Below are 26,116 nucleotides of genomic sequence, written 5' to 3' on the forward strand. Positions count from 1 at the left end.
CAGGGTGCTTGTTAAGTTTTTATGATATGTTTAAAAACAAAAGTAAGCAATACAGGTCATATCAAAGCTTTTTAGGAAAGGCAGTTGCTTCCAATCCAATAAGTTTGTATTCCTTTTCTTTTATATCCCACCTTTCCTCCAAGGAGCTCAAAGTGGCATATAAACTTGGTCCTCTCCCCCTGATTTATCCTCACAACAACTGGCCCAAGGTCACCCAGTGAGCTTTATGGCCAAGCAGGGATTGAAATCCTGATCTCCCAGGTCTCAGTACACGCTAACCATTGCACATGGACCTATGATTTACCTGAAATGAACTGGGTCAGCATCAGAGGAATGGTTTTAACTTTTATAAGTCCATCCATCCCCACTGTTGATAAACTAAATGGATCAAGGGTACTGTTCCCCCATATCAAAGCAGCTTCCACTAAAAGGAGTCCACAATACACAAGATCAGTCACTGTTGAGCCCCAGGTGGGCCTGGATCAGGAGGTGGGGGACCCCCAGGGCCCCTTCCCAGCTCAGAGTGACTCAGGGGGGAGCTCTTCGAGGGCACACCCCCAGCTCTGCAGATGGGAGAGTTGTCAGATGTGGAGGATGCTCCTGAAGATCTGGGGGGAGGAGACACGACACTCTCTGATTCCCATGGGAAATTCGCCTGCTCACGTGGAGACCCCTCCCTTGCCAAGCGCCCCAGGAGAGCTGTTGGAACAAGACCTTGAGCGCGCCAACTCCATCCCAGGATTCCTTGTCTGGCCCTTCAAACGCCTCCCTGCCAGAAACATCTCCTCCTCCTTCAATGGAGCCGGCACCTGAGGAGTCTAATGAGCAGATGTGTGCACGCCCTCTGTCACCTTGTATGTGCCGCCGAGAAAAGAGGCTTGGCCAGAGGAAGGTCCCGCGCAGGAGTCAGAGATTACGAGTGAAAACCTTTCCTACTTAAGCCCATGCCCCTCTGATGAGGGTGCTGAGTCAACTCCCCTTACTTGCTGCAGAGTAAGCCAGAGTAGTCTAGTTAGGGATTACAGCGAGATAGTTAGCGAAATCTATGAGACTCTTTGCCTTTGATGTTACTCTAATAAAACAGGAATTAATTCCAGTCTTGCCTCCGTTTCTTGATTCTCACTCTGGGCAGGGCAGTCACATTGGATAGATATCACAGGTTCAACAGAAGACTCCTTATATTTATTTCACTGCTGTGTTAGACTTTCTAATAGTCTTAAAACAAATTCATATGTTCAGTTAATATCTTCCACACTTCCATCCCACCCTGGTCAAGGTACAATAAGCTGTACTAACAACTGTACAAGAAATATGTAAAACCTATAGACTGTTTGAAGGCATAAAGAAACATTCCAGTTCATTCTCTCTGTCTCTCTCACACACTTCCTAGGCTCCATCTGCACTATATGCATTTTAAGTATTATCATACCTCTTTAAACAGTCATGACTTCCCCCAAAGAATCCTGGGAACTGTAGTTTTTTTAAGGGTACAGAGATTTGTTAAGGAGACCTATATTCCCTTACACAGCTACAATTTTCAGAGCGGTTTAACAAACAATCCTTCTTCCCAGAGAACTCTTAGGTATGATAGTGCTTTAAATATATAGTGCAGACAGGGCCTTAGTTTAGGAGTTAGAAGGGTGATGTTCTGAAACATCACCCGAACCTTTCATAAGCATCTCCATTTCATCCTTCCTTTGTCCCTGACCATATTCTAAAATGATGATGATGATATTGAATGTCACTTGTCCTTCCTCTCAAAGGAGCCTAGGGCAGTAAACATAAACAAAATAATTTAACAAGAAAAAGAAAAATATACTAAAAAGAGTTAAAAATGTTTCAAAACACAATTGCAATTAAAATGATTCTAAAACACAGTTAAAATATTGTAAAACACAAGTTAAAATATTGTAAAACACAGTTAAACATATTCTAGAACACACTCTTGCATCAGGGATCTTCAGGTTACCAGGAACAGTCCTCTTCAACCTGGGTAAACAAATGTTTTAAAGTTCCTCTTGAAAATTAATAGTGATGGAGGTAGATGCACCTAACTGGTTGCACCTTATATGCTGGAAACAGGCAAGGCACAGGTTTGCATAAAATTTGCATATGCTAATTGTTTTAAATACAAATTCAAAATAATTACAATCATTTTATTGCAAGAAAATACATCTCCCCAAGTTGAGGGAAGACTGTGACCTGGGTGTGTTCACTAGGGTTGGCTCTGTCAATTTTGGTTACCTCAGTTTCTCATTTTTACAATCTTAAATTCTGTCTCCACATTTCTGCAGCTATTTGCGATTTTTAAAAAATCCTCATGAAAATTCTTCAGCATTTTAGTGTGAATTTCTCCTAATACATTTTTGTATGCAGTTTTGACTAATGCACACATTTGTGCAAGCAATTTCACCTAATGAAATCCATTTTTCAACACAGTATGTTGATTTTACTCATATATTTCCACTATGGCCATTAATATTGTTCCTCAACGTAGGCTCCAAGGAAGAAAACTAAGGCGTAAAATGAACATCCACGCCCTTCAAGATCCTATTAAGAGAGCTTGCTTTCAAACAACTCTCAAGAAACATCTATCTATGGAACTCCCTGAAAATGTCGAGGAACACTGGATTAAACTGAAGACATCCATTATTGCAGCATGTGAACAAACTATTGGATACCAAACTAAGAAACATCAGGACTGGTTTGATGAGAATGATAGTGAGACTGAACATATCATTGACAAGAAAAGGAAAGCCTTCCAGATATGGCAAAAAGACATTAACTGTGCTGCTAAGAAAAACATCTATGCAAGTGCAAAGGCTGAGGTCCAAAGAAGAACTAGAGAACTTAAGAACACCTGGTGGAAAAAGAAAGCTCAAGAAATCCAGCATTTTGCAGATGCTCACGATGCATGGGCCTTTTTTAATGCCACAAATAATAATAATAATAAACTTTAATTTGTTAGTCGCCTATCTGTCCAATTTTGGACACTCTACAAAGGCCATCTACGGACCAACAAATCCCTTACGTTCAATAGATGGTACCAAACTTCTAAAGGATAAAGAATCAATTGCACTGCGTTGGAAAGAGCATTACCACGACCTCCGTAATCGTAACTCTTATGTGGCTGGTGAGATCTTATCGCAAATCCCACAACAACAAATTAGAGATGAGCTTGCAGTATCCCCTGATTTGGATGAAGTCAGTAAAGCCATCAATCAAATGAAGAATAACAAAGCTAGTGGACCTGATGGGATTCCTGCTGAAGTCTTTAAAGAAGGTGGGCCTGACCTCACACAACAACTTCATAAGCTCATTGAAAAAATCTGGATGAGGGAGGAGATCCCGGAAGACTTTAGGGATGCCATAATTATCACTCTTTTCAAGAAGGGTGATAGAACAGATTGTGGGAACTACTGAGGCATCATTCTTCTTGCTACTGCAGGTAAAATCCTTGCAAGGATCCTTGCAAATAGCCTCCTACCTATCTCAGAAGACATCCTCCCTGAATCCCAAAATGGTTTCCGCCCTTCCAGGGAGACAGTGGACATGATCTTCACTGCACGACAACTTCAAGAAAAATGCAGGGAGCAAAACCGATCTCTGTATATGGCGTTTATTGATCTGACTAAGGCCTTTGATACTATAAATGGAAGTGCTCTGGACCATCCTTCTGAATATTGGATGCCCTGATAAATTTGTGAATATTTTGCTACTCCTCCATGACAACATGATGGCAACAATTTTGGATAACAATGGCTCCCAAAGTGATCCATTCAAAGTGGGATCAGGCATCAAACAGGGATGTGTTATTGCTCCGACCTTATTTGCTATTTTCATTGCCATGATTCTACACCTTGTTGAGGGGAAACTTCCCACTGATGTGGAAATCACATATCGAACAGATGGAAAGCTTTTTAATCTCAGTAGACTGAAAGCAAAAAGCAAGGTAATTACAACCTCTGTTGTAGAACTTCAGTATGCCAATGATAATGTAGTCTCCGCATATTCAGAGGAAGATCTTCAAACTATCCTAAATGTCTTTGCAGAAGCATATGAAAAGCTTGGCCGCTCGCTTAACATCAAAAAAACCAAAGTGCTTCATCAGCAAGTGCGAACCAATCCCTCTGTATCATCATCAATCCAGCTTAATGGTGCGACGCTGGAGAATGTCAATCACTTTTCTTATCTTGGCAGCCATCTCTCTGTAAAAGCTGACATCAACGCTGAAATTCAACATTGTCTGAGCTCTGCGAGTTCCGCATTCTCCCAAATGAAGCGTAGAGTGTTCAAGAATCGGGATATTCGCAGGGAGACCAAAATGCTTATTTACAAAGCCACTGTACTACCGACCTTACTGTACGCCTGTGAAACATGGACCATCTATAAACACCATTCCCAACTTCTTGAAAGATTCCACCAATGCTGCCTCTGGAAAATTCTGCAAATTACTTGGGAAGATAGGAGGACTAATGTTAGCGTATTGAAAGAAGCAAAGACCACCAATGTTGAAACAATGATCCTCCAACATCAACTTCGCTGGACCGGTCATGTTGTTCGAATGCCTGATCACAGTCTTCCAAAGCAGCTACTTTACTCTCAACTTAAGGATGGAAAATGGAATATCGTTGGACAGCAAAAGAGGTTTAAAGATGTTCTTAAAGCTAATCTAAAAAAATGTAACATGAGCATCGAGAACTGGGAAGCTTTGGGCCATGAGCATCCCAATTGGAGGATCCCCCCTCCTTAGTGTCCACTGAATCTGCTGTCCAGGTGCTCATAGCGCATGGACAATTTAAAGGTATCTGCTCTCCCTTATGGTTCTTTATATTTCAACTGGACCAAACAGTCCTTCAGAAAGAGGATGGTTCTCTAAATTTGGGTACCTGGTCATCCTTGGAAGAGATGTTAGTTATCAAATGGGCCTCTTCAGGTAGCTAATGGGAATGAGTGGGGGGGGGGAATTGAGAATGAGGCATGTGAGACAAAAGAGGTATGTGCCTTGTCACGTATGGTTGCTGCTGAGGACATGGTTAGGGATTGCTAGCTCCTCTCAGTGGCGTCACTAGCCAGGTGCGGGGAGTGTGGACAGCACCAGGGTGACACCATGAGAGGGGGGTGTCACCCAGAGTAGGGTTGCCATATTGCCTGGTTAGCTGGGTTTTACCCGGATTCTTTGCATGCCACCTGGTGCCCGTTTAGCCCCTTAGCTGGCCTGGATTCTCAGCTTTAATTAAAAAAAAAGTTTCTAGGTGGTCCGGTTCTTGAGATACACATAAAAACGTCAGCCCCCCCGTTAAATCTTTTTTTAAACTACTGTATAGCACTTTGTAGCTTTAACCCCGCCCATTCAGGATTGCAGCCAATCAGTGAAGTGTTTGGTTGACCTGTGGCAGTGTCTAGTAAACCTCATTGCAAGGCCAGAAAATGGTGGTTTCCCCCCGTTTATCTGAAAATCTCATAAATTGGGTAAGTATATACATTTCAGTTTTTTCCCCTCTTGTGTGTAGGAGTCAGATCCTGGGCAGTGTTTTGAAAACCTTCCCAATACTTGCTTTTGTGGGGGTAAAAGCATTGCTAATCCCATATGTCCAAAGTAAATCCCATTGAATTCAATAGGATTTACTTTTGAGTAGACATGGTTATGAATGTGCTGAAAATCAATGGGACTTTGGAGTGAATGTAAAAAAGAATTGTGTTTGTGTGCTCTTTCTGCCCCCCCCCTCCAGTCCTATTTTAAAGCAAGTAGGCAGGGCTTACTTAGGTATTACAGTTTTTATTCTGTAGGAAACTAATACTGATTTTTTAAAAACTAATACTGATTTTTCTACAATGACCAATTGGTTTGACAATAAACTATTATATGGGCTGTATGTATTTATACATCTGCAGTGTGTGTGTGTAGTCTTTCCAACAACCCTGTGAGGTAGGGTTGGAAACCAAGGCAGCTCACAACAAGAAATAAAGCTATTTAAAATCCAATAACCATAAAAACAAGTATAAACAGTTGCAAAACAGTGTAAAGTGGCATGATTCAGAATTTTGGGTTGTGTGAATGAAGTTGCTTATCACTTGAGGTTGCAGTTCTGTCCGTTTGAGTAAATTCCACTGAATACACTGGGACTTGCTTCTGAATAAATAAACCTAGGATTGCACTATAAATATCTTTACAGTTTGTGTAAATAATAAATATATTTGATAGTCATGCTTATATAAATATTTCTTCATTTATCATATTTTTGGTTATTGGTTAGGAATTCTGACTGGTTGTGAGATGCTTAGTTTTCTGCCTTACTCATAGGAATCTTGTTGTGGTTGGTATGGTATTACATTTAGGAAAGTGTTACTGCCTTCTGTTTTTCCCCCCTATTTGCATTTCACTTATCTTTAACCTCACTCTGTTACAGCCATAGAAACAAAAGCAGCATATGCAACATAATTAACTCCCATTAGTGATAAGAGCAAGAACTTATAATTATTATTTTAATTAAAACAAGAGGCTTATCAGTACTTTGAAGAGGACCAGATATTTATTTTCTTTCTGAGCCCAGGACTGGGTCTTTCATGATGCCCAGTGGGGGTGTGTGTGCAGGAGAGTAGTCAATAAGACAGACATCTTGGCATTGGTAATCTAATTAGCAAGGTATGTGTGGGGTTGTTGCACACTTCCAGGCCCAGTTTCATTTTGAGTATGGAGGTAGAACCTGTGTAGATGTGGTTGATCAAAGGGAGAAGAAATTTTGAGTTAAGCAAAGCTCTGCTTTTATAAAACCTAAGAAACATACAGATACTTTGAATGTCCGAGTGCCTGCACCAGTGGAATACTGGAGGAACTTGTAAAACTTGCTGCAACAGTATTTAGAACTGAGCATGTGGTGTGAAAGACTCCTTTTCCTAACATTTTGGCTTGTTTTTCTCCACCCACATCTCTGAAATATATCATATATGTAATGGTTAACCATACTGCTGCCCTAACTTACTTTATGTTTGTTGCTATTTTGTGTTTTTATTATGTTTTTATATTGATTGTGCATTTTTGTTTTTATTATATTTGTAAGCTGTCCTGAGCTCTGTTTTTAACAGCAGAAGGGCAGGATATAAATCCTCTTAATCAATCAATCAAAATTCCATAGTGTTGGAAACTAGAGTCTAGGCATTTAAGGCTGAAAATGTTAAGTTTTTTTTTAAAAAAGATTTCTCACATCTTTCCCCAGTTTTTGGTGGTAATTCCTAGGCACAAAAACAAAGCAACTGGACAATCCAAATATTAATATGCAAATATTTGCATAATATGTAAATTAGCCTGCCAGATTTGTGGAACTGGAATATGGCAACCCTAACCCAGAGCTGCCCTGCCCCTAGGCACCCTAGGTCTGGTACGGGAGGAGGTCCATGGGGGTGACACCATGAGTTACCGCACCAGGTGACACCAACCCTAGTGATGCCACTGGCTCCTCTGACACTTCGCCCCAAAGGATGGCCAGTGTGCTCCATACACAATTCCTTTTTGTACTCCTAATTTCAGTTTAAACTAACATTAGGTTCATTCTGGCTGTTGTCATGATAAAACGGGGAGGAGAACCATGTAAGCCTGCTTGTGGTTCTTGGAAGAAAGATAGGATAAAAATGTATCATCGGTGCAATCCTATGCACTCCTACGTACTGAGTAACTCAGTGGGGTTTACTTCGATCAGCGAAGTGTGTCTAAAATTGCACTCTTATTAAAATAAAAACCTAAGATAAGCAGGATGGAGAGGGGCTTGTTTCAAAATAGTGATGCAGTTTTTACAGACGTGGACTCATTCCTATTGAAATCGAGCACAGGTTTGCAAAGGATCGGGCTGCACGAATGTTTAGGAACCAAGGACTTATATTCACGGTGTATGCTGCTCGGGAAGAAAGCGGGAACCAAAATGAGGTGGAGATACTAAACCCGTCCCAGAACAACGATAAACATAATGAATAATTAGGAAAGGATGACCTAAAACACAAAGGAAATGCTAGATCACCTAAAGTTAATGCAAAAGCTGTAGATCAGGAGATGACAACGAACATGGAAATCTAGCACGGTTGAGCAAGCAGACTTCTTTCTGTGTGTGTGTGTGTGTGTGTGTGTGTGTGTGAGAGAGAGAGAGAGAGAGAGAGAGAGAGAGAGAGAGAAATCGATTACCCCAGAAAACCCTTGACCAAACGTGTGTTTGGCACGTAGCCAAGCGTATGCCTGCTCCCCGGCAACCGTGGGAAAAAATAACTTTTTATGCTTTAACCACAGAAGCCGAACCCTCCGCAGAGGCGTGAGGCCCCGCCCCTTTCCCCTAGTTCCACCGCAGCCCAATGTCCCAACTCCTGCTCCGCCCTCCTCCAATGTCCGGAGGAGGGTGGAGTTAGTTACTCGAACGGCTTCTGGATCCTCCTGTTCCCTCGGTACGCGAAGAGGTGGCTCGCGGTGACGTCAGAGAGTATGTTTCTGTCGCTCGCGACTTCTCCGCTTGCGCAATAACGCGGCGTCGTTGTCTTTGCCTTGAGAAGGCGGGGAGGAGGAGGAGGAGAGTTGGCGGCGGCGGCAGCGGGGCAGCAGCGGCGGCTGGGAGCCGAGAGCCGGCGGATGGAGCAGCCGCCGCCATAGGAGTCGTTGGGGCGTCGCCTCCCTCGCCTCCCGGAGCCAGTAAGCGACCGCGAGCAGCATCTTCCTTTCCCCAACCCTTCGCTTTTCCTCTTTTCCCGAGTCAGTGCCTTGGCGGCAGCCTCCACGGCCCAGCTCAGTTCTCCTCGTAGAAGGTCCTCCCGTTGCCCACCTTCGCTGCCCAGTGCCCCTCACGGCGAGTAATTTAATTCCCCTTCTCTTGGTAGTTGGGGCCGGTTCTCGTGTTGCCTGCCTGTTCCCTCCGTCTCCCTGCCACCGCCTCGGTGGGTGCTTCCTACCTGCCCCTTCTCGTTCCCTCAGAACTTCGGGGGTGGGTGCGGGGTGAGTGGGCACGTTTGTTCCTCCTCTTCCTTCTCCCCCTCCCCACAAAGCATCGTTTTCCTAGGGAGGGGGATAGTCTCTGCCAGGCCCATAGTCAGGCTAACCCTAAACGTTAGGGGCAGGTATCAAAAAAAAGTAAGGGGGTAGAAAAAAATCTGTAATGAATTTTCTTATTTGTATGCTACTAGTACTGCATTATTATTATTATTATTATTATTATTATTATTATTATTATTATTATTAAGGGGCAGCCCCCTAGCCCTATTCCGGGCCTGCCTGTGCCCCGAGATTAATCATGGAAAGGATAGAGGGTGGAAGAAGTCGCTGGGGGAGAGTTGGTGTCTTCAAAGTTATATCTCCTTATTTCTAATGTTGGCTGCTGCTTTGAGGGTGCATATAATATTTTTTGCATACGTTTTGAGACAGGGTGTCACCTTTAATGCTTTTGTTAAATAAAAAGCAATTGCACGCTGTTGTGTTTTAAATGGGCTCTTCTATTTTCTGTCTCCGCCTCTCCTGTTTCGTTCAGCTTCCGATTTACAGCATGATACCATCACAAGAGTAAATAGATGGGGGAGAAAGGCACCGGTTGAGGTTGTATCTGTAATGTGGCTGGTTGTGCAGAAATGTGGCCTTGACAGTGGCTGTCTTTTTCAGTTGTTAGTCTGTTTTTCTGTAGGATTGTGCCAGTGAGTCTCCTGCGGATTTCTACGCAGCGTGTTTCTATAGCATTTGTGAACAGAGTGGTAGTGGTTAACTTTAAGATTAAAATACTGGCATGTCCTTGTTCTGGTTTATTGTGAATTTGAGAAGCAAAAGAATAATTAGGATTATAGGAAGAAGAATAGAGTCTGACATTGCATCTCAGTGGAAGGAAAGGCTGTTTGTGCCCTGATATGTATTATGAAGCAGGTACAGATACTGGAAAAACTTGAGAGGAAGGGATCCTTCTAAAGCTAAGCAGCACATTCAGATACTTTGCTAACCAATAGTTTATACCTGTCTTACATTTGCAGTCTGTTAGGTGTACCGGTGATGTACAAGTCCTTACAGTTCTCTTTGATACCAGCAATCATGCTTAGGGAGCAGGGATGCTCTTAAGTAAACTTCCTACTCAAGTCTTGCCCCAGAGTACTGTTGTTGTTGTGCCTTCAAGTCGGCTATGACTTATGGTGACCCTATGAATCGGCAACCTCCAGCAGCATCTCTCGGGAACCACCCTGTTCAGATCTTGTAAGTTCAGGTCTGTGGCTTCCTTTATGGAATCAATCCATCTCGTTTGGGCTTCCTCTTTTTCTGCTCCCTTCTGTTTTCCCCAGTATTATTGTTTTTTCTAGTGAATCATGTCTTCTCATGATGTGTCCAAAGTATGATAACCTCACCATTTTAGCTTCTAATGGTAGTTCTGGTTTAATTTGTTCTAACACCCAATTATTTTTTTCACAGTCCATGGTATCTGCAAAGCTTTCCTCCAACACCACATTTCAAATGAGTTGATTTTTCTCTTACCCACTTTTTTCACTTTCCAACTTTCACATCCATACATCGAGATCGGGAATACCATGGTCTGAATGATCCTGACTTTGGTGTTCAGTGATACATCTTTGCGTTTGAAGACCTTTTCTAGTTCCCTCACAGCTGATTTCTTGACTATTATCTCCATTTTGGTTAATGACTGTGCCGAGGTATTGATAATCCTTGACAAGTTCAATGTTCTCATGGTCAACTTTAAAGTTGCATAAATCTTCTGTTGACATTACTTTAGTCTTTTTGACGTTCAGCTGTAGTCCTGCTTTTGTGCTTTCCTCTTTAAATTTCATCAGCATTTGTTTCAAATCATTACTGGTTTCTGCTAGAAGTATGGCATTGTCTGCATATCTTAAATTATTGATATTTCTCCCTCCAATTTTCACACCTCCTTCATCTTGGTCCAATCCCGCTTTCTGTATATGTTCTGCATATAGGTTAAACAGATAGGGTAATAAAATATGCCCGTCTCACACCCTTTCCAATTGGGAACCCATTGATTTCTCCATATTCCGTCCTTACAGTAGCCTCTTGTCCAGAGTATAGGCTGCACATCAGTACAATCAGATGCTGTGGCACCCCCATTTCTTTTAAAGCATTCCATAGTTTTCCATGATCTACACAGTCAAAGGCTTTGCTGTAATCTATAAAACACAGGGTGATTTTCTTCTGAAATTCCTTGCTCTATTCCATTATCCAACGTATGTTTGCGGTATGACCTCTGGTGCCTCTTCCCTTTCTAAATCCAGCTTGGACTTCTGGAATTTCTCGCTCCATATATGGTAAGAGCCTTTGTTGTAGAATCTTGACCATTACTTTACTTGCATGGGATATTAAGACAATAGTTCAATAATTACTGCATTCCCTGGGATCCCCTTTCTTTGAAATTGGGATGTATATTGAACACTTCCAGTCTGTGGGCCATTGTTTAGTTTTTCATATTTTGTGACAGATTTTTGTCAAAATTTGGACAGATTCAGTCTCAGTACCTTGTAGCAACTCTATTGGTATGCCATCTGTTCTTGGTGATTTGTTTCTTCCAAGAATTTTAAGAGCAGCTTTCACCTCACATTCTAAAATTTCTGGTTCTTCATCATACGGTTCTTCCATGAATGAATCTGTCACCCTTGCATCTCTTTTATAGAGTTCTTCAGTGTATTGCTTCTGTCTTCCTTTTATTTCATCTCGGTCAGTCAGTGTGTTTCCCTGTTGATTATTCAATATCCCTACTCTTGGTTTAAATTTGCCTTTCATTTTTCTAATCTTTTGGAACAGGGCTCTTGTTCTCCCTTTTTGTTGTCCTTTTCTATTTCTATACAATAACTATTGTAATAGTTCTCTTCGTCCGTATGTACTAGCCACTGTATTGTTGCATTTAGGGTTCTGACCATATTTCCATCTCCTATCGCTTTTGCTTTCCTTCTCTCTCCAACCATTTTAAGAGTTTCTTCAGTCATCCATTGAGGTCTTTCTCTCTTTTTAACTAGAGGTATTGTTTTTTTTCATTCTTCCCTAATAATGTCTCTGACTTCACTCAATAGTTCTTCTGGTTCTCTGTCAACTAAGTTTAAAGCCTCAAACCTGTTCCTTATTTGATCTTTATATTCTTCTAGGATGTTATTGAAATAGTATTTTGGCATTATGATTCCTTTGTTCTTCTTTAGCTTTACTCTGATTTTTCGATATAACCAGTTCATGATCATTTTCTGCTCCCAATTATTTAATCAATTTGATTCCTATATTGACCATTTGGTGATTTCCACATGTACAGTTGTCTTTATGTTGCTCGAAAAATGTTCGCAAGAAACAAATTATTGGCTTCACAGAATTCAATAAGTCTTTCTCCTGTTATGTCTCCTAAGCCCTATTTCCCCACAATACCTTGTTCTTCTGTGTTCCCTAGTTTTGCATTCCAGTCCCCCAAGATTATCAGCACATCTTGTTTTGGTGTGTGATCAATTTCTTCCTGTACTTCTGTGTAAAATCTCTCCAATTCCTCTTCTGTGCTTGCTGTTGGAGCTTATGTTAATAGGTTTCGCTCAGGCCTTGCATTGTAGCTCCTAATTGCTTTTGCTACATCACTTCTCACTATTAAAGCAACCCCATTTCTTCTTAATTTCTCATTTCCTGCAGAGTGCAGTGATCAGCTGGATATATAAGGGATAAGAGAAATTGTAATAAATAACATGCAATATAAGAAATAAAAGAAGCAATAGAAATACAATTTATTGTATTACATTACCAAAATACACAACAATTTACCCTTAAAATATATACCACTGACTCCTCCAGCACTATGCAGCAGGCTATCTAGATGACAGGCCTCATCTGCAATGTTTGCATTAGGCAAGCAGTTCACCCTGCATTTGCATGCACATCATACACCCAAGTATCTTATGTTCTAATGGTCAAAACACCCACTGATCCTCCCACCTAATGATCCTCTCACCCCCTGGAGCAGTATCCTTGGCATAAGAGAATAGCTGCTTGTCCTCCAAGGAATTGGTCCCTTCTAAGGGATTGTTTCCCTTTTCCTCTGATTGAGCTGGTACACAATGCTGGAGAGTGATAAACCCTTCCCCTTCTGCCTGAAACATAGAAACTTATCTTTGCACCTGTTCAGTAGTTGAAACTCCAGAGAAACTGGCAGAGAAAGATGGCACACAGCCCTTTGCTTGCTGGGAGCTGAAGAGGGATGGTAGAGGTGGTTTGGTTTGTCTCCCAGACTGTTTGTTAAAGATGCAGCATGGGATTGGGGAGAAGTCCCTGCCCTTTGGGGAAGTGGCATGTCTTGGTGACAGCAAAGTTTTGCTTGGCCACCGTTGTCTCACAAAATTTGTCAAGCCATGGAAACTGATAAGCACAGGAGGATTTGAAAACAATATATTCTGTAGAATCTTACATTTATTTTAGAGCTTGCAACCTTTTATCTAGCAAAATCTTAAATATGCAAGGTAACTTAAAATCGCAACATCCTTCTGAAGTACAAGATCAAAAAGACCTACTTAAGCACAATATGATGGGAGAAAAATTGATACAGTAGGGCCCCACTCATATGGCGGGTTACATTCCAGACCCCTGCCTAAAAGCAAAACCCACCGAAAAGCGGAACTCTTTCAATAAAATGGTGCCCGATGGCCAAAAATGCTGTAAAAGTGGAACAAGTGCCTTAGGAGTGGGGCCTTACTCTAATTTTAGCCGCCGTATTAGCAGAACGCCGAAAAGTGGGACTACTATATTTCAAAAATATAGTACAGCTGGCAATATAGCCCTAGATATGAAGTAGAGCTACTCTCTAAAATGTTATATAATACTTCTTCAGGGTGAGTGAAAATGGCACTTTAAACTTCTGCTTACAAATTTATTTATAGGGCTGTGCTAAGAAATATGAGGTAGCAACATGATAGGAGCCTGGAGATTTTTGCTGGATGACCTGAGTCTTTAGAAGCTGGAAAAATGGTCAGCTAACTTTTTAAAGGGGGGCTGTTACAAAAAGTATTAAGGTCCTCTACTGAAATTTTGGACTAAAAATGCTCATTAGAGTACTCTTTGACATCTCTGTGAGAGGAGCTTTAGAAAACTGTATAGACAGCTTGTGCAATGACACCCCTGCTGTTGCCTACTTGACCTTATCAAATATAGTTGGAAGTGATGAACTTGGGATGGTCCCTGGCTAAATGACATGGATACTTGATAATTTGCTAACTCTGTTGTGCTATGGTTCAAGTAGGTGGTGAAGGATAGTGTCAAGAACTTGCAAGTTCCCACTGGGGAGTCAACTTCCAAGCCCAGGGCAATTGACCCCTGCCAGGCACAATCCGTGCCTTCCTTACCAGGGCTGAGTTAAACTAACACCAACCCTGTAAGGTAGGTAGACTGCCACCACCCCTTAAACCTGGTTACCCACTCTGGGCCAAGGGGAAACCCAAAATGCTAGAAGTAGACCGGCCAGGGATTCCAAAAGGCAAGAGCCAAGAATGCACTCCTTGTCTTAGAGCCTTAAAAAAAATACCCAACGTATGGTAGTCTTTGGTTAATTGGCCAAGCTGCTGGATTCAGAGCCAATTTCCTCCTGAAATGATCACACACTGGTAAATAAGAGGTAGCTTTATTAGAATAAAATATAAGTGCAAAAATATATCAGCAAAATAGTTCCTTAAACCAAACACCCCAAGGGTTAGGTAAAATACAAAAGGCAGAGAGTTAAAGTCACCAGTAAAAATAACACAGTTGTCTAGCCTAATCTATACTCGGACAATATAGGTAAACCAGCACAGTAACTTAATGGTTCCACATCTTCTCAGAGATGTATAGCCGGGATAGCAGATGGAAGATGGAACCCCAACATCAGGTAGCATCAAAGAACATTGGGGAACAAAGACCCAGAATCATAGTTCTATTTTTATGGGAAAAAGCCCAGCAACAGCCAGGAATTAATTAGTCACTCAGGGGGCTTTCTTATGATGAAATCTTCTGGAGCTTTCATGCCTAACTATCATGCACTTCTCCAGCCTTCCCAGGCCTGTGGCCTTGAGGTACCGTCTCAGGCTGATAAGCAGGTGTTCTCATTCACTACCTAATTAACTGAGTTCAGTTGTGAGAACCGACAGTCTCATGGCCTCCCAGAGGCCCTAATTCAGGCAAGATGTCCCCCCACCATTCCTTGCCACAGTACCATTTTAGTTAACAACCTTACAAACCAGGTGTTCTTGACAAACAGTATTTGGATTGTTTCTAAAAATGGCAGACTCTTTTTCTCTTGTTGTTATGTACCTTCAGGTTGATTACGATTTATGGCGACCCTATGAATCAGTGACCTTCAATAGCATCTGTCATGAACCACCCTGTTCAGATCTTGTAAGTTCAGGTCTGTGGCTTCCTTTATGGAATCAATCCATCTCTTGTTTGGCCTTCCTCTTTTCTACTCCCTTCTGTTTTTCCCAGCATTATTGTCTTTTCTAGTGAATCATGTCTTCTCATCATGTGTCCAAAGTATGATAACCTCAATTTCATCATTTTAGCTTCTAATGATAGTTCTGGTTTAATTTGTTCTAACACCCAATTAATTATCTTTTTCGCAGTCCATGGTATTGTTAGGTCCAAACCCAACCACGAGCCGTCCACAACCTTACTCACCTCTCATTCACCCAGGAAGAGTGCGGAGCTGAGAAATCATAACCTGCCGCCAGAGGCCAAGAATTTACACGACAACAAGTACCTTTGCAAAGGGGTCCCAATCCGTCCAGCAAGATGCTTTCAGAGATGGGGAACCTCGTTTATTGAAAGGGGTCAGAATATATACCCTCAGAGAGGTTGCAGGAAAGGGAGTAAAACGTCATAAAACATAAAGGAAAGCTACGTCAGTATAGAATTCCAGAGGAGGGGAAGGAGTAGAGGAAGGGGAGGTGAGAGGTTGTCAGGGGCATGTTGCCCCCTTTGGAGATCAGTCTTGCGTGCTATACAGCCTTGAGATAAGGCTGGTGCCAGAATGTTTAAAACAACTATCTGGGAACATAAAAACAAACAGGCAAAAGGCAGAACTCTCAAACCCATACATTGTGCATTCTTTCTAGGGCAAAGGCTTTCATCCCCTGACATGTCTCTGTTAAGGCTCAATAAACATATGGAGATGTGGATTCAACCTGAACCAAGCTTTACTCGCACAGCTTTCTGGGATGTGGGGTCTGGTGAGGGGGGAGTAAACCAAAATCAATTTTATTTCAACTAATGTTTCATTTTTAACTCAACAGTATGCACAAAACTGTCCTCCAACACCACATTTCAAATGAGTTGATTTTTCTCTTACCCACTTTTTTCACTGTCCAACTTTCACATCCATACATAGAGATCGGGAATACCATGGTCTGAATGATCCTGACTTTAGTGTGCAGTGATACATCTTTGCATTTGAGGACCTTTTCTAGTTCCCTCATAGCTGCCCTCCCCAGTCCTAGCCTCCTTCTGATTTCTTGACTATTATCTCCATTTTGGTTAATGACTGTGCCGAGGTATTGATAATCCTTGACAAGGTCAATGTCCTCATTGTCAACTTTAAAGTTGCATAAATCTTCTGTTGTCATTACTTTAGTTTTTTTGACATTCAGCTATAGTCCTGCTTTTGTGCTTTCCTCTTTAACTTTCATCAGCATTCGTTTCAAATCATTACTAGTTTCTTCCAGTAGTTCTTCAGTGTATTGCTTCCATTTTCTTTTTATTTCATCTGGATCAGTGAGTGTGTTTCCCTGTTGATTATTCAACATCCCTACTCGTGGTTTAAATTTCCCTAATCTTTTGGAATAGGGCTCTTGTTCTACCCTTTTTGTTGTCCTCTACTACTTATATACAGTAACCATTGTAATAGTTCTCCTTGTTCTATGTAGTAGTCAATGTATTGTTGCATTTTCATTCTCTCTTAAACCATTTTAAGAGTTTCTTCAGTCTTCCATTGTGGTCTTTCTTTTTAACTAGAGGTATTGACTTTTTGCACTCTTTCCTGATAATGTCTTTGACTTCACTCCATTGTTCTTCTGGTTCTCTGTCAACTAAGTTTAAAGCCTCAAATCTGTTCCTTATTTGATCTTTAAGTTCTTCTGGGATGGTATTTAAATTGTATTTTGGCATTATGATTGCTTTGTTCTTCTTCTTTAGCTGTACTCTGATTTTCGATATGATCAGTTCATGTTCTGTACCACAGTGTGCTCCTGGTCTTGTTTTTGTAGAAAGTATGGAACTTCTCCATCTTCTGCTTCCAACTATATAATCGATTTTATTCCTATATTGACCATCTGGTGATGTCCGCATGTACAGTTGTCTTTTCGGCTGCTCAAAAAATGTGTTTGCAAGAAACAAATTATTGGATTCACAGAATTCAATAAGTCTTTCTCCTGCTTCATTTCTGTCTCCTAAGCCCCATTTTCACACAATTCCTAGTTCTTCCCTGTTCCCTAGGTTTGCATTCCAGTCCCCCATGTTCATCAGCACATCTTGTTTTGGTGTGTGATCAATTTCTTCCTGTACTTCTGCATAAAATCTCTCCAATTCCTGTTCTTCTGCGTTTGACGTCGGAGCATAGACTTGGATGATGGTTATGTTAATAGGTTTCCCTTTTAATCACATTGATATAACTCGCTCAGACCTTGCGTTATAGCTCCTAATTGCTTTTGCTTCATCGCTTCTCACTATTAAAGCAACCCCGTTTCTTCTTAATTTCTCATTTCCTGCATAAAATATTTTGTAGTTGCCTGATTGAAAATGTCCCATTCCCATCCATTTTAATTCACTCACTCCAAGTATTGTAATGTTGGCACGTTTCATTTCTTGCTTGACAATTTCTAACTTTCCCTGATTCATGCTTCTTACATTCCATGTTCCTTTTGTGTGCATTGTACAACTCCGAACTCTGGTTTCGCATCTGTGCACATCAGCCTCTGGGCTTCCTTTTGGCTTTGACCCAGCTGCGTCATTAGTCACAGTGCTACTTGTACTTGTCCTTTGTTCTTCCCCAGTAGCTTGGTGAATGCCTTCTGACCTGGTCTCATCTTCCAGCAATATTTTGTGTTGCATTTTGGATACTCTGTTCATAGGGTTTTCGTGGTAAGAGGTATTCAGAGGTGGTTTACCATTGCCTTCCTCTGAGTTTGGATGCATCTTAGTCTGTTGTCTCAGCTTTGACCATTCCGCCTTGGATGCCCCTGCTAGGAGTCTAGCCTCTTGGTCTACGCTCCTGACGGCTTTGCTGTCAGCTTCTTCAACACTCTCAAACCCCCTCATCGCGTTAAGGTGTGCATCCTAGAAGGGGGTATTTGGATTGTTTCTAAAAATGGCAGACTTTTTTTTCTCTATACTTGATTAATTTGTACTTCATGTTAAGGTTTTGGACTACAACCTGGGAGACCAAGGGTTTGAATCCCCAATTAGCCATGAAGCTCACTGGGTGACCTTGGGCCCGTCACTGCCTCTCAGCCTTAGAGGAAAGCAATGGTAAACCACCTCTGAATACCGCTTACCATGAAAACCCTATTCATAGGATCGCCATAAGTCAGGATCGACTGAAGGCAGTCTATTTCCGTTTTTCATGTTCTGTTACAGAGATTATATATTGGTAAACGTTTTTTCCTCTGCAGCTAGCGTGAAAACCAAGGGGGTGGAAGGAGAAGGGACAGAGCAATCCATCCCTTCTCTATGAGCCTGCTCAGTCACATATTGGTCATCTTTAACAGCTTTGTTAAATATAATGCTGCCCTTCAGGTTAAAATATTTTGATCTGCAAATCTCTGGGTTTCCCCAAGCATACTGATACCTTTCTCTTATATCTCAGTGGCCTCATCTTGACTCTGATTCTACCACCCGAGTTTGCTATTGGAGGGAGTAATGCATAATTTATGCATTAGAAGGATTGATGTATTAAATGCATTAGGAATTGAAAACTGCCAATAATTCAGCTGGCAACAGTGATGTGATATCGTTTTTATAAACCTTCACCCAAACACTATGGTGGTAGCAAGGTTACTGGTTTATTGCCTTAACATTGTGGTGGTGTTTTTCCCAAGATGATTGATTAAAAAATAGTTTGATTGTAGTAGTTTATCAATTTCCCCAAGATTTCAGGTCTGTTTACAAATATTAATAAGCCTCTTTCAGTGACAGTATTGAAATGAAATTAAATTAGAACTATCATTGCATTGCTGTTCATAACTCAAGAACTAGGAAAAAAACTCCATATTGTCACACTTGTGTTCTACTGAGTAACCAGAAATGTGAAACAATTCCTCACTTTATGAAATGGCTCTTAACAATAGTTGGCAGATATTTGGATGGCACTGGTGACTAAACAAACATTTGTAGTTGCCAGTTCTGGGTGCAGAAACAACCGTACAGTGCTGTTTGAGGAAGGAACATGGATCATTCTCCCCCTCTGCAGCTCCAGTGTTAGGAAGGCATCTTCCGATTCATCTAGTTAGCCAAAGCCTTGCTGACCCTTGCCATGGTGAGGAGGGCAAGTCAGATTGTTGAAACCTGATATGCAACTTTTTGAAAGTCCTCCTTGTGCAGTTCTCTTGGTGCTAGAGCTGTATACATGAGCTACCTTCTCATTTTACCTGTAGGATTGTTTTAAAACAAAGGTAAAAATAAGTGTGTTATGAGAATTTGAAAACAACTGGAGACCTCTAAGTGTGATATAATGTTGAGCAGTATGTTAATCAATATGTTGACTAGATTTGAGACAAACTAGGTTGCATTTCATGCACTCCTAAAGCAACTTAGATGTGTCCTGTACAACCTGAATGTGTGTTATCCTACCTTAATAATGCAGTTGGTTCAGTTTAAAAGGTATATTAAAATCTTTTATCTTAACCTGTTTGTGTGCTATAGCAGAAGGATGAAAAAGAGCGTATACTTAACTGAGAAACCTATTTTGAGCACTTTTTTTGTTTTTGTATTTTATGGTTTCCTAAAGCCATTCAGTTTCACAGAATGCTTACTCCAAGTTTTTTAACTGATATAAAATCTACTGAGTAAAGCTACATATTTTTGTGTGCCAGAAAGGGAAAAAAGATTTTCTCCAGAAAGGTCTCCTGGTAAGATTTCTGTCCTAGGTACTGATGGTGAAAACTGGATACCAAGTTTACAGATTCTTTGTTCACCACTTGCAAAGTGCTTGTGGCTTCCAAATGGCTTATTGTGATGAAAAACCTAGGTTCTCATAGCTACTGTAGTTTCTGTAGACATCGCCTCTTTTGTACTGGTTGATGAAAAAACATAGTTGCTAATGAATACAGTATACAGTATGGTTATTCAGACCACATTTCTCCTTTTGAGTTATGGTTGAAATGGATTGCTAGTTGCCTCATGGCTACAAATGTCAATGCTATCCTTCCTCCACATCACAGGTAGGAAATTGCTCTAAAATAGAGTATTGATCAACATTAAAAAAAAAAAAAAAAGGCTGGAGCCAAGAAATTTCACGTGAGCAGTTATTTGAACAGAACAGCACTTCTCTCAGACAAGTACAGTTAACCTGCAGATATGTTATCTTCATGATTTTTATAATCCAGTATTTGTCTCCTAGTCATCATCTTCCTTTGCATCTATTTTTATACCTTTTTACACCTAGTTTTTTTTGGGGGGGGGTGCAGAGGAAGAATATAACAGAAGGACTATGTAATTGATGAGCCTTTTGACTAGCTACTGAAATATAGCTTCTGCTTTTGAATTTTACGATTCGTGGCATTCAGGTTGGCTCTGACTAGAATGCCAAAGTGTCAGCACTTGAGTGAGACAACCAAAGGACTCTCATTTTCCCAGTAACTGTATAGGTATGTAAGGTTCTTTTTCCCTCTCCCTGTAAATTTTGGTGACATAAGCCAGTTGGAGTAATGGGGAAGGGAAATAATAGAATAGCTGTAGCCAAGGTAGTGCCATGGCAGCTTGGTTAGAATTCTTCTGTAGTAACCTTATATTGAAAGATTATGCTGTGAGGCATTATCCTACTAATCACTCTTTGGGATTGTCAAGACCTATCCCAAAGCTGATGGTGGTTTATTATTGTTAGTATTCATATATTTCTTTTCCTTTTTTATCTTTTGTACCTTTAATATTTTTATTTCATTGTTAAATTTGCAAATAAAAAAATAATTTTGAAAAAGACCTGTGTTTTTTTACTATCCACAAGTTGTGTTTCACCTACTGTACATTTTAGTTTGGTTGCATTTTGAAGAGGCTATGATTGGATGGATTAAACCATCGTGTACGGACTGCAAAGAATGTGCACTGTGGAAAATATAGTGAAACTTCTATGTGAACCACTTGCATTCCCGAAGAAATTATCTAACCAGGGCCAAGAGCATGCCAGTGTGGTTAGCAAGCAGAGTTGAAGGTGCTATTGGGGCAAGCCTTCAAAAAATGGAAGACCTGTCCGAATGAGGAGAACATAAGAACATAAGAAAAGCCTGCTGGATCAGGCCAGTGGCCCATCTAGTCCAGCATCCTGTTCTCACAGTGGCCAACCAGGTGCCTGGGGGAAGCCCGCAAGCACGACCCGGGTGAAAACCCGAATGAAAAGGAACACAAGCTCTGGCAAAAGAAATGCAAGCAGACAATAAGGGATGCTGAAAAAGAATTTGAGTAGTACATTGCTAAAAACAAAATCCAACAATAAAAAATCATTTAAATGCATTCAAAAGCAGGGGACCATGTAGGAAGGCAGTAGGACACTTGGTAACAATGAAGTCAAATTTACATTCTCATCTTCTCCTTGATTGGGTGGTCGGTAGTAGACTCCAAGCACCACATTCCTTTTGTTACTTGCCCCATTAATTTTAATGCAGATACTCTCGGTGGAGCTACCCAGCTCATCTTTCTGTATTTCTGTGCAGGGATATATATTTTTAACGTATAGCATGACTCCACCTCCCTTTTTATTCCTTCTGTTCTTCTTGAACCAGTTGTATCCTTCAATTGCTGTATTCCAGTCATGGGAGTCATCCCACCAAGTTTCAGTTATACCTATCAAGTCATAATTGCCCACCTGTATTAAGAGTTCAAGTTCGTCCTGCTTGTTTCCCATGCTCTGTGCATTAGTATACAGACATCGAAGACCATGTGATTTATGGCTTGGCTTCCTTACTACATTTTTCTGAGGACTGTTACAGGGCCCTATTAGAACCAATCTCTTTGGTCCCGCTACTGTGCATAAGCCTTCAGTCGCTACTACCAAGTTTACATTTCGCTCTCCTTTAGGATTCAGTTTAAAGCCCTCCTGATGAACTTCTCCATGCTGTGGTCAAACACATTCTTCTCAGTCCTTGTGAGATGCAACCCATCTCTTGCCAGCAGTCCATCTTCCAGGAACCATAGCCTGTGGTCCCAGAATCCAAATCTCTCACAGCTGCACCACCTTCGTAGCCATTCATTCACACGGGGTATTTTTCTTTCCATTTCTTCTCCTCTTCTAAGTACTGGAAGGATGGATGAAAAAACTATCTGAGCCCCAAAGTCCTTCAGTTTCCTTCCCAGAGCTTCAAAGTCTGATGTGATTTCTTCATAGCTCCGTTTGGCAGTGTCATTTGTTCCCACATGGATGAAGAGAAAGGGATACCTGTCGGTGGGCTTGATGAGTGATGGCAACCTTTCCGTGACATCTCTAATCTGTCCTCCAGGTAGACAGCATACCTGGCGAGTCCACGGATCTTCTCAACATACTTGGGTTTCGATCCCACGCAGTCTTCTAACAAAAATATGTAACTTGTCCCTCAGATCTACCCCCATACCTGAGGTCTGGAAAATTGGTCAGTGTAACACAAATCTTTAAAAATCGTCTGAAAATTACAGGCCAGTTAGCGTAATGTCTGTCCCAGGAAAACTGGTAGAAAGTATTGTTAAAAATAAAATAACCAAGCATATAGAAGAGTGAGCCTTGCTGAGCCAGAACTAGTATGGCATCTGCAGTGGTAAGTACTGTCTCACTAACCTATTATTTCTTAGAGAGTATCAACAAGCATATAATCCAGTTGACATAGTTTACTTGGACTTTCAAAAACCTTTCAACAAGGTACTTTATGAAAGACTCCTCAGTGGCTGGCCACTGTGAGAACAGGATGCTGGACTAAATGAACCATTGGCCTCATCTAGCCGGCTATTCTTATGTTCTTACTATGTATGCAGTTGGATGCTTTTATCAATCATCTATCCATCCCAGTAAGAGCCCAGCGAGGCAAACGAAAGGACTAAAAACACTTTAAACAACATAAAAACAGGTGTTTTTAAGTTGCTTTTTAAAATGTGTTTTTAAATTTGTATACAGTAGGGCCCCAGTTGTTGGCGTTCCGCTAGTACAGCAGCACCAGTGGGACAATCAGCTGTAGCACGGGGAGCTCCATGCTCCAGCTCCCCACGCTCTATCTGGAGCATGCAATCAGCTGTAGGGCAGGGAGCTCTAGCCGCCGCTCTCCAGCTGACAGCATAGGGTGGGGAGGTCATGTGCTACAGCTAAGTAGGGCCCCACTTTTTGGCGGTTTTTGCTTTTCGGCAGGGGCCTGGAACGGAACCTGCCGTATGAGTGGGGCCCTACTGTATTTGTTTTAAATGTTTTTAATTGTTGTAAACTGCCCAGAGAGCTTCAGCTATGGGGCAGTATACAAATGCAATCAATCAATCACAGACTTTAATATATATTAAAACAAAACATTTTTTAAAACATTTTTTAAAAAAGTAAAAACATCTTTTTTTAAATAAAGGAGAGATGGTTTACAAACATATTAAAAAACAATTCCAACACAGATGCAGACTGGGATAAGGTCTCCATTTAAAAGGCTTGTTGAAAGAGGAAGGTCTTCGGTAGGCACCAGAAAGATAAGAGATGGTGCCTGTCTAATATTTAAGTGGAAGGTGTTCCAAAGCATAGGTGCTATTATACTAAAGGTCCATTTCTTATGTTGTGCAGAATGGACCTCCTGATAAGATGGTATCTGCAGGAGGCCCTTACTTGCAGAGCACAGTATACTGGTTATATAAGGGATAAGACGGTCTTTCAGGTATCCTGGTCCCAAGCTGTATAGGGCTTTGTACACCAAGACTAGAACCTTGAACTTAGCCCAGTAGCTAATAGGTAGCCAGTGCAATTCTTTCAGCGGTGGGGTGACATGTTGGCAATATCCTGCCCCAATGAGCAATCTCTGCAACTTCCGGACCAACCTTAAGGGTAGCTCACATAGAGCGCATTACAGTAATCCAGCCTGGAGGTTACCAGTGCATGAACAACAGTGGTCAGGCTATCCCAGTCCAGAAATGGCCAAAGCTGGTCAAAGGCACTCATAGCCACTGATGTTATCTGGGCCTCTAGCGACAAAGATGGATGCAGGATCACTTCCAGACTACAGACCTGCTGTTTCAGATGGAGTACAACCCCATCCAAAGCAGGCAACTGACCAATTATCTGAACTCGAGTATTAATAACCCACAGCGTCTCCGTCTTGCTAGGATTCAGACTCATTTTATTGGCTCTCATGCAGCCCACCACCAAATCCAGGCAGCAGTCCAGGGCTTGCATAGCATCTCCCAATTCAGATGTTGCAGAGAAATAGAGCTGAGTATCATCTGCGTACTGCTGACACCTCACCCCAAATCTCCTGATGATCGCTCCCAAGGACTTCATGTAGATGTTAAACAGCATGGGGGACAAGATGGTATCCTGCGGCACCCCGTAGCACAACTGCCAGGGGACCAAATGACAATCATTCAATGTTGTTCTCTGAAACTGACCCTGGATATAGGATTGGAACCACTGTAAAACAGTGCCTCCAATACCCATCTCACCAAGTTGGCCCAGAAGGATACCTTGGTCAATGGTATCGGAAGCTGCTGAGAGATCCAGTAAGAATAACAGGGTCACACTTCCCCTGTCCTCCCAGTAAAGTTCATCAGGGTGACCAAGGCCAATTCAGTCCCATAACCAGGCCTGAACACAGACTGGGATGGGTCAAGATAATCTGTTTCATCCAAGAGTACTTGTAATTGCTGTGCCACAACCCTCTCAATCACTTTCCCTAAGAAGGGGTTATTTGTGACCGGATGGTAGTTGTCGCAAGCCAGGGTGGGCTTTTTCAGGAGCGGTCGAATCACCGCCTCTTTCAGGGCAGCTGGAACCACTCCTTCCTGCAATTATGAGTTGACCACACCCTGGATGCACTTGGTCAAACCCCATCGGTAAGCTTTAATAAGCCAAGAAGGGCAAGGGTCGAGAGGACACATTGGTGGCCACATCGTCTCAAGCACCTTGTCCAAGTCATCAGGCCACATCAACTGAAACCGTTCCCAGGACATTGCAGCAGATGTTGCACTGGAGACTTCATTGGGGCCTGCAATAGATGTGGATGGGACATCAAGATTCTATGGAGGCGAGCAACTTTACCCTCAAAGTGCCTTGCAAACAATTCACAGTGGGCCTTTTTTGTGGTATGTTTAAATTCCACCTCAATCTCTTCTCCTGTAAAATAAATTTTGGATATTCACTTTGTTCTGTTGTACTCTTGTGCCCACTCATCATTAGGTAGCTTGCTATCCTCTGGTTACTTAACTGTATCACACACACACACCCTATCCAGTATATCAAATCCATGTGGTGTACCTCAAAAGAAACTGCACAAATACAGTATTACTTAAGTATTTTCTTTCCCCTGCCCACAAATAATTCTTCAAGCCTGGAAAGAGAAAACACAGAGTATAATTATATTTAACAGGACAGCTAGAGACAAGGCTAAATTGAAATGTAGCAAGGATGCTGGCCCCAACACAACATTACTGTTACTATTGTTTTTGGTAGGTAAGCTTGTTCCTACATGGGTCAACTGAATGACAATTTATTTTGCCCAGGGTAATTAGTTAAATCTGCATAATCAACACAAATGTGGTGGTGAGCAAGCAGAACGTAAAAACATCAACATGGCCTATGTGAACTGGAAATCAGAATCTTCCTATAAAACCTCCCCATATATAAAAAACATGCAGTCTTGCAATTGGAAGCAAACATGGATCCTACGTTGATAATTCAGGAAGGAAGGAAGGAAGTGGAGTCTGCCAGTTCCTCCCTCTGTTTGCACCCCTCCCCTCCATATTCCACACCAT

The 26,116-nt window shown here is 41.6% G+C and overlaps 1 protein-coding gene across 5 annotated transcripts in view; it reads left to right on the forward strand.

Moving 5' to 3' along the window:
• TMCC1 (transmembrane and coiled-coil domain family 1) overlaps positions 1-26,116 on the forward strand; it is a 196,425-nt gene that overhangs the window by 14,342 nt on the left and 155,967 nt on the right. For 2 of the 5 annotated variants that reach the window (XM_061618476.1, XM_061618480.1), the window contains exon 1: positions 8,469-8,668. The exons of 1 other annotated variant lie outside the window; for it this stretch is intronic. The gene's annotated coding sequence lies outside the window, so the exon portion shown is untranslated. 2 more of the 5 variants (XM_061618477.1, XM_061618479.1) reach the window with 2 other exon arrangements.

Source organism: Rhineura floridana, chromosome 3, assembly GCF_030035675.1.
Source record: "Rhineura floridana isolate rRhiFlo1 chromosome 3, rRhiFlo1.hap2, whole genome shotgun sequence".
Taxonomy (NCBI): domain Eukaryota; kingdom Metazoa; phylum Chordata; class Lepidosauria; order Squamata; family Rhineuridae; genus Rhineura; species Rhineura floridana.